Below are 9435 nucleotides of genomic sequence, written 5' to 3'. Positions count from 1 at the left end.
AGAAGTAGGCTCCACATAGATTTTGAAAGTTTCAATTTAGAAGTCTGTGAGGAATCCACACTTGAAGGAAACCCCTCACGGTAGGGGGTAATTCACAAATACCCCCTAAGTGACAATGAAGTCGAGCTGGCTGGCGAGGGTGTGAAGAGCCAGAATTAATCAACAAGGGAAACCAAATTATCCTCCCTGTGCTACAGTGGGGGGTCTGTCTCTTCTTAGCAGATTCTTAGCTAATATTTCTCTGGGCCCATAAAATAAATGCTTTTTACTAAAGATAAAAATCATGGCGCCCAGTTATTAGCTTGTAGCTAGAGCTCCCCCCAGACTCCAAACACCCCCGTGTTATGATGATCCATCTCGGGATTATCTCATATTCTGATAAAACCAGAATAATATGGGTTAGGCCTGGGGTGTTTGGGGTCTATGAACAGAGAATTCCATTTCCCACATAATGCACATGGTTCTATAATTCTGGTGAACACCCATAAATATTTAAGGATAGCTGGAAAATAAAAACGTCAGTAGGACAGCCAGTTGCCAAATCTTGACCCGCCCTCACCTTTCTCATTGGATGGGGGCGTGAACTTTGTAAACTGGGGGTGTGAACCTTGTGAACTGTATATCAATGGCCCAGACAACTGGGGAGATATATGCCTTTGGGGGCGGAGCTGCTCGGGAGGTATATGTCGCTATTTCTCCGTCCCCCCGGAAACAGGAATTACATAGGATCATTCAATTGGTGATGTATGTAGGTTTCTGCATTTTTATCCCTTTTTATTTCTATAACTGTTTTGCAACATGTATGTCTGTTTGTAACATTCACTGTTTTTATATAACAAATGCACTGTCCACTTTGGAATATTAAATATAAAATTTAATAAGTTTTTCTTTGTGCTCTATTGAACCTTTATGCCTTAAGAAGAGTGTGTATGTAAATGTGTTTAACCCCTTGCTAGTTATAAGGAAAGTGTGTCTGCTTAACCTTTTGTTTGCTGGCGGGAAAGTTGTGTGTTGTCTGAAGACTAACCTGCATTGTCTGCTAGAGTGCTTAGCTAGGAGTCTGGGGTGATTTGCCTCTGGGAAGTGTCAGGGTGCAATAGAACCTCTAGATTTGGGTGCTTGCGGCCTTTAAACGCGGTGGTGGCAGTTTGTTAAGTTTAGGCGGGTTGGGGCTGTTTGGGGTTTGATTGCATGAGTTAGCGAAAAACTGTGTAGTTGATATGTTAACCCTTACAGCTGCCCGCCTGGTCACGTGCGTCTGTGGTGGCGTTCGTGACAGTATTTATTTATACTTTTTGATGGAACACATTACAGCATACCTCCCAACGTTTGAAAAATGAAAAGAAGGACAAAAATATTTAGCGCGCAGCGCACCAAATTTTTTGACCATGCCCACTTTATGTGGCCACGCCCCAATTGCCACTCCCCATTTTTTTTAAAAAATACTCCTTTTATATAGTTGAAATGGCGGGATCAGATGCAAATGTGCTATACCCTCATACTGTACTACCTAAATGGAAAACAATATAGCAACTCCTACATATGAAATACAAATATAGAGAGAAGGCAGTGAGTTATAAGTGAGTTCTAACTATCTACCAGTTTTGCCCCCCCATACACAGTACCCCCCCATACACAGTAGCCCCCCATACACAGTAGCCCCCCCCACAGTGTCCCCCATACACAGTAGCCACCCCATACACAGTAGCCCCCCACACAGTGTCCCCCATACACATTAGCCCCCCCATACACAGTAGCCCCACCATACACAGTAGCCCCCCCCACACAGTGTCCCCCATACACATTAGCCCCCCCATACACAGGTGCCCCCATACAGAGTAGCCCCCCATACAGAGTAGCCCCCCCCACAGTGTCCCCCCATACACATTAGCCCCCCATACACATTAGCCCCCATACACAGGTGCCCCCCCATACACAGGTGCCCCCCATACAGAGTAGCCCCCCATACAGAGTAGCCCCCCCCCACAGTGTCCCCCCATACACATTAGCCCCCATACACAGGTGCCCCCCCCATACAGAGTAGCCCCCCCCACATTGTCCCCCCATACACATTAGCCCCCCCATACACAGGTGCCCCCCATACAGTGCCTCCATACATGCTGCCGATGCTGCAGCTTCTTCTTCAGCGTCCCCTCTCTGTATGCGGCTCCTTGTTCTGTGGAGCCAGGCCCTTTTATAAGGTTGCACCGATGTGTGCGTGTGACGTCAATACGCACGGGCGCAACCTTATAAAAGGACCTGGCTCCACAGAACAAGGAGCCGCATATAGAGAGGAGCCACTGGGGGAACGCCTGACTGCAGTCAGCGCATCCCGCTGTCGGGATAGTTCCATGAATGTCCCGCATTACAGAAATGCGGGACATTCATGGAACTATCCGGGACAGCGGGACACGCTGCCAAAACCGGGACTGTCCTGCGGAAAGCGGGACAGTTGGGCGGTATGGATTACAGTGATAGGTATTATAGGGACCCATAGGGTTAATATGCCCCTATGGCTTTAAACCCTACACTTCCTTAATTCTTTATTACCAGGCAAAAGACCCATGTATCTATTTTGGTATTTACATATACCTCTATTATTGGCCCCTAGGTAGAGCACTCCCTACCACACTCTAACATAGTGTTTGGTTGGGCTAGATCTTCCTTCTTGGCCTTCAGCAGTTGACAAGTGTGGATGTGCTCCAGGAAGCCTGGGATCCACATGGCCCAAAAGTGTTCGGCCCAGAAGGAAACCATCACCCTTAGAGAAGTCGGGGAACAAGGACCCTGTGAACGAGGTTATCTATTAAATATTATGTTAGTTTTGCTGCAAAGAGCTCTTGGCATCATTATTTTTGACATTTGGCAGGAGGAAGTTCAACCACACCATTCCTAACAAATCCCTTCCCCTTAGCGAAGGCCCATCCTGTGGAGGAGGAGCCCAATGTACCCCATGCTCTGTCACTAGCTGGACATTTACCTTTTACTGCCCAACAGGGGTTACAGTATATTAGGAGTTTCTGTGCTGTGTGGGGCTCTTTAGCAAACTTTGGTTCGGAAGCCGGGGATCCCCTCTAAAGATGTGAAAGTGTTTACTGATTAAAGTTATTTTGTGGAGGGTTTACATGGCCTTTAAATCCACTGAATCGAGGGGAAGGTTTAAATAAATGTGTTAATAGCTTTTAAAAATCCCTAAAACAATTAATTAGAAAATATTGAAAGATGTTTGTAACTACTAAAAGTAAATAGTCAAAATAAGAGATAACTGAGGCAGCACCTTGGCATTTCTTTCTGATGGGGATTCCTTGCTATTGGCTAATGTCAAAAGAGGATAAACAGAAGTTAATGACTGTGCCTGTCTATCCTCTCCTTTCTCCCTACTTGTTGGCAGTTCAGCCATGTTTTGCTCTAAGTAAAGCTTGTTCCACTACAGCTGCTGTGACCTCTTTTATAATACCGAGTCCAGAATCCAACAACATGGCGGCTTATAACTACCAGACTGTGATTGGGCAGACTCTGCTCTGTTCCGCACCCAGATACAGAGCCCAGACAGGTACAACAGGTGGTTCCATCCCAGTAACTGCACCTACACACAAAGCCACTTACCTGGTAGTTATAATTCCCCACCCATCTGCCCTTCCCATGTGTTTGCTTGCTATGGAAGTTGTGCATATCCTGTAGTGCCATAGCCATCATATCCACTGCTTGTATCAGGCTGGCAGAGTGATAAGCATTGAGATACTCAGGAATATCTGTAAGTTTTTCCTTTCCAGTGCATTTGCCCGGTGGAATATCAAGAAGAGAATAATAATTTATATCATCATCATCTCTGACCAAACATTTCTGTTTCCATAGCCAAATATTATGAAGCAAATCATCATGTGGGTATTTTGATGGATGGAAAGTGTCTGAGAACTCTCTGAATCTGGCATCGTACTGGTTGTCTAATCTATTCTGCATGAATAATACAGTGCCAGTAAGTAACGAGGCCAGATCCAATGACTCATAATGATTTAACCATTTAGATAAAAAGATACATGTCTTTTCTATAATTATGTCATGTAAATCATATGACTGTATATTATATTCATAACTGGGATCTCCGCAAATAATAACTACCCTAGTTGTTGTTTTCTTAATAAATTGACTAAGCTTAAACTCAGTGAATTCCCATGCAAACTCAATGCAGATTCCTTCCCTTGAGAGATATTTTGTCAGCAGTTGATAATCTCTTTCTCCGCTCTTATTATTCATATAAATAATTCCGACCCAGTTCCAGCCAAAGAATTTCATTACTTTGCATACAGCAATATATTCCTCTTCATCACTTTGTAACGTCCGGAAAAAGTAAGGGAAAGTGGTTCTGTCACTGAGTGCCGGGTCTGTGGCTCCGTAACTGATCTGTGAATAAGGGACACAGTAGAACAGTGACAGTCTCGCTCTATAACTCACCGTATGTCTCTTTTACGAGTTGCAGCTCAATGTGCAAAAGTGCAATATTTGGAAGCAATTGCACATGTGTGTTTTGACAAATTCTACTGGGAAGTGATTGCACCATTTCTAGCACTCAGAATCAAAATGCCACCTGGGGGTGATTCTTTAGGTGCAAGTATGTGGCATCTATTGTAGTGAGCCCCCTATGGGAACCCTGGAGCTACAGACATTTTATTGACTGGTGCAATTACCGTATCTATTGGAGGAGCAATAACTGTATCTATTGGAGGGTGACTGGAAATGAACCCTTATGCCCAGTATTAACAAAGTGGTTAACGCTCCAGCTTGGTCCCTAGTGTGGGTGGGATCTGGGTGGGATGTGGGTGAGATATTCATAGTAAACCCAAACTAGGGGCCAGGCTGGAGACTCAACCAGCTGTAAAATATTCTCTAGTTAGGTTGCCACCTGGCCAATATTTTAACAGCCAGGATGGTAAAATGTATGATTCAAATATGTTACGGTTGGTATTTTCCTCTAGAAAAGGTGGTTTGCTTATTTGCCATAGGCAAGTTCAGAGCCTGCAGAGGTGTTAGTGGGTGGGGGTATCATACAAGCCCAAAACAGTTTCTCACCTGGGAATATCCGAGCGCACTCAGAATATGGGCAATGGATTCAGTTGGTACTGAAAACAAATCCCCAATAAAGCCAGCCATCTTCCCTGTTCTCCTGCAGGAGTAATTAGGAACCGGCTCCCTGGTACCAGATAATATCTTCAATAGGCTCATCAGCGCCCTCCGTGTGTCCCCACAGGAATCATGTATGTGGTATCCCAGGGTTATGTTGGGTAACAGGGCCGGATTCTCATTTATTTCCTTTAAACGGAAGGCAAAATCCACAAGATATCTGTATTTCTGGGCACTTTGTCTGGGGAAATGAAATCATTCAATGTAAAATTCATTCTAGTAAATAATCATGAATGTGCAAATAACATGGAAAGAAATAAAATTACCCCATGATAATTTTTATTCCCCCAAAATAATTTTGATTAAACCTTGAGGAGGCTAACCTGCCCAAACATTCCTGTTACATAAAAAAACACACACAAATGGATGCCTTACTGAACTGGTGCAACTTTGTGCCTTTTTCTTGGAGTGGGGGGCAGGCTGTCTAGTTTTTGTAGCCAGGTCTTACACCGGTGGTTGGTTGCCTTCCTGTCTGCCCCCTCCCCCATAAATGTGGGGATGGAGGGAGAAAGCCAGAAGATACGTTAAGGTCAGAAGTTGGGTGAAGAGTTGATGTCACGGATCTTGGCTCTTGTGAAGGGTTTCTAAGTTGGCCAAGAAGCCTTTGCAGCTCACATGGAGGAGAAGCTGTTGCTAAAAAGCCAGGATGCTGCTAACCACCCTAACAGCTGCTAAAAAAAATCCTTAGGAGATTTAAGATGGCGAGTACAACTGAATCTTATTGAAGGCATCTATAACTCAAATTGTTGGAGTTTTATATTCAAATCACCACAAAAAATATAAATACTCATTGTCAGCCCTTTCTTGGCTTTAAAACTTCAGGAAATGGTTGAAGACAGCACAAATGGTGGATAAAGATGCCTAAGATACATACATCCTCCCCACAATCCATTTGAGTTTGTTAACTATGGATTATCTGGGGACAATCACGGAATATGCTTACTCTTGCCCTTATTTATTTTTAAGGAAGGCAACAACAGATTGCAGAGGAGCAGCAAGAGGAGCCACCTGTTCCACTGATGCCTGCTAGGATCAGACAACCTTATCAATTCTGGAGGCCTGTAGCATCCTTTGACAATCTGAGATGTTGAGGATGTATTGCCTGAGCTGTGCCACCATCCCCAAGGCCTATGGTCTCATTAGCCAGGACCTGGAACCTGTGATGTGTGGTCTCAGGCCCTGCCCAAGATCTGCAAACATCTTGCTGTCTTGCATTTCCAGGGCAGTAGCTGTTTCCATCTCTGCACACCATGTCGGTATGAGCCCACCTTCAGCAGGATACTAAGCTGGATAAGACTGGAGAGTGGATAAGATAAAAGCGAGATTTTTACCTCATTGGCAATTTTCAGAATTACCTGGGACCCACTGACTGCGCTCATATTCCTCTCACACCACCTAGTCGCCATCAGCAGCGACACCATACTAGGGAGCATTCCCATTATATCAACATCCAGTTGGTGTGTGATTCCCACCTGTGGCTCATGAGTGTGAGATCTGGTTTTTCCAGAAGTATCCATGGCTTCACTATATTGCGTCAGTCAAATCTACACGACCAGTTTTTTTACCTTTCTTTTCCTGCAACAGAACTCTCCTGTCTTTTTGGTTCCCTTTCATTACTGCCTCCTCCAGAACTTTCTCACCATAACCTCTGGATTGAAATTGGGCACTCATCTCCTTCACCCTTGCTTCCAAACCCCTCTCTGCACTAACAATCCTCTTGACTCTCAAAAGCTGACTATATGGTTTTCCCTTTATAAGTGAAGGGGGATGAAAGCTATTAGGGTTAAGGCGAGTCACTTTGTCCAACTAAGTGTGTCCAACTAGTCCTTGAACTCAATCAATATACCCTCTGTACCCTGCCAAACAAAGAAGAGGTCCTCTATATAACGCAGCCAAAGCAGAACACATCAATTCCATATACAAACTGATCCTCAAACCAGGCCATAAACAGCACTGGGGCTACATTAGAGCCTATCGACGTGCCTTGGTTTTGCTCATAGAATTTGCCCTCAAAAAACCTCTAATTCATAAGCATCTCTGGTACATCAAGAGGCAGATCAAGGTTGGCCAGAACCCCACCAATCACCTCCATACATTGTTTGTGCTGGGAGTGACATGTACAGTGAAGTCATGTTCATTGTGCACAGATATCCCCATTTCTCACCTGTACCGTATCCAGTTTGTTAATAAAATCAGTAGTGTCCTTAACATAGGACTAAGTACCCACCACCACTGGTTTACTTTATCAATTTCCCTATTCAATTTAAATTATAGAAATGTATTTTTTTAAGAATGGAAATTACTTTAATTGGAAGAAATCTATTGACTATAATATCTGCTTTAATTCCAGTTTTCGTAGTTTATTTGGAGCTGCTCTACCCCATATAAACATCATCATCATGGAACGTGCAGTTTCCAACATATTTATTTCCATATACAATGCCAAGTATTTCAGAAGTTCTATGTACCTACTGCTGGCCTGGTGTATGGGGCATGAGTTATAGGGACAACAGAACTAAACAGAACAATCTCTGTGAGGCACAGTGTCACCCTGTCAGAGCTATATACATGAAAGGGTAATAACAATAGAATATTCTCTCTCTATAACACAGGGGGGAAATAAAAGGCTTTACCTGCCCCAGATAAACCCAACGTGATACTGTGTTTCTCTGTTATCCCTGCTCTGCTTCATTGCATTTGTATCACATGAGACTTACTTATCACAAACCAATACAGTCTGCTCAGTAAAGGTACCTCTGACACCAACAGTCAGCACTCCTCCCATCATGATGTCTCCATCTTGTAAATATTCATATTCCACATGTGCTTTAACCTTCATATTCAGGTGACAGGCAGGATTGTTGGACTGATCCACAGATATACATGGTGCCATAGGGAGGGCTGTCAGATAGATCAGTAGTTTCAGATATTGAGGTACAGCTGAACCTCCCAACATTGTACCCACATACAGCAACCTTTAGCCAAATACCAGAGCATTCCCCCAGTAACAGTCAGTGGCACAGAGAGACACAGGGGCCCCAGGGTTGGGCTGTGTGTGTAGAACAGAGTAAGGGGCCCGGCTCATCCAACCCTCATTTTATAGAGAGCAGAGAGAGGATTTGCCCCAGTAACAGTCAGTGGCACAGAGAGACACAGGGGCCCCAGGGTTGGGCTGTGTGTGTAGAACAGAGTAAGGGGCCTGGCTCATCCAACCCTCATTTTATAGAGAGCAGAGAGAGGATTTGCCCCAGTAACAGTCAGTGGCACAGAGAGATACAGGGGCCCCAGGGTTGGGCTGTGTGTGTAGAACAGAGTAAGGGGCCCGGCTCATCCAACCCTCATTTTATAGAGAGCAGAAAGAGGATTTGCCCCAGTAACAGTCAGTGGCACAGAGAGACACAGGGGCCCCAGGGTTGGGCTGTGTGTGTAGAACAGAGTAAGGGGCCCGGCTCATCCAACCCTCATTTTATAGAGAGCAGAGAGAGGATTTGCCCCAGTAACAGTCAGTGGCACAGAGAGACACAGGGGCCCCAGGGTTGGGCTGTGTGTGTAGAACAGAGTAAGGGGCCCGGCTCATCCAACCCTCATTTTATAGAGAGCAGAGAGAGGATTTGCCCCAGTAACAGTCAGTGGCACAGAGAGACACAGGGGCCCCAGGGTTGGGCTGTGTGTGTAGAACAGAGTAAGGGGCCCGGCTCATCCAACCCTCTTTTTATAGAGAGCAGAGAGAGGATTTGCTCAGTAGAATGAATATAGGCACAGCCACCGGGGGGAACTTTGGTTCTTTCAGAAAAAGATACAGTTATTTTCTCTGCTCTTGAGAAACAGAACATTCGAAATAATTCTTCAGGTCTCTGTACATTTCACGTCCCTTCAGGCAGCTCTCTAAGTCTTCATCAACTTATATAGTATATAGGATAAATTCACTTACAGTTGGATTTTTTTTTCCTGATTCAGATACTTTAGCGCTAAAAGTTTTTTGGAAAAAAGTTGCATTTTTTTTATTTACTATCTGGCAAAACTGCTAGAAATCCGAACCCGACAATTCGCCGGCTAAAACTTGCTGAGATCATGTAGGAGTAAACGAAAAATGGCCCTTCCTGTTCCTGAAAGATCTTTCTTTGCTTTGAAACTTTAGAGCTTTGTGATCTTTGACGCTGGTTTCTTGTGCGACACTTCTTGAGGTCTGTAAATGCTTACTGGGCCTCAGGAGACCAATGCAACTTTTTAATCAAGCTTGTGAGAGAAGTGATTGGG

General features: G+C 44.5%; 1 long non-coding RNA gene across 3 annotated transcripts; it reads left to right on the top strand.

Moving 5' to 3' along the window:
- The first annotated feature begins 2508 nt into the window (after positions 1-2508).
- Positions 2509-7965, top strand: LOC101734200. Of its 3 annotated transcripts, none has more exons than XR_004220901.1 (3): positions 2509-2798; positions 3856-3976; positions 6145-7965. It is a non-coding gene; the product is annotated as an uncharacterized LOC101734200 (long non-coding RNA). The 3 variants fall into 3 exon arrangements; XR_004220900.1 differs by lacking the exon at positions 2509-2798 and adding an exon at positions 2813-3553; XR_004220899.1 differs by lacking the exon at positions 2509-2798 and having other exon boundaries at positions 3578-3976.
- Positions 7966-9435: the final 1470 nt, after the last annotated feature.

This window comes from Xenopus tropicalis, chromosome 1 (genome assembly GCF_000004195.4).
Source record: "Xenopus tropicalis strain Nigerian chromosome 1, UCB_Xtro_10.0, whole genome shotgun sequence".
Taxonomy (NCBI): domain Eukaryota; kingdom Metazoa; phylum Chordata; class Amphibia; order Anura; family Pipidae; genus Xenopus; species Xenopus tropicalis.
Note: the sequence above shows the minus strand (reverse complement) of the source record. Positions and strands in the feature narration are given on the sequence as shown.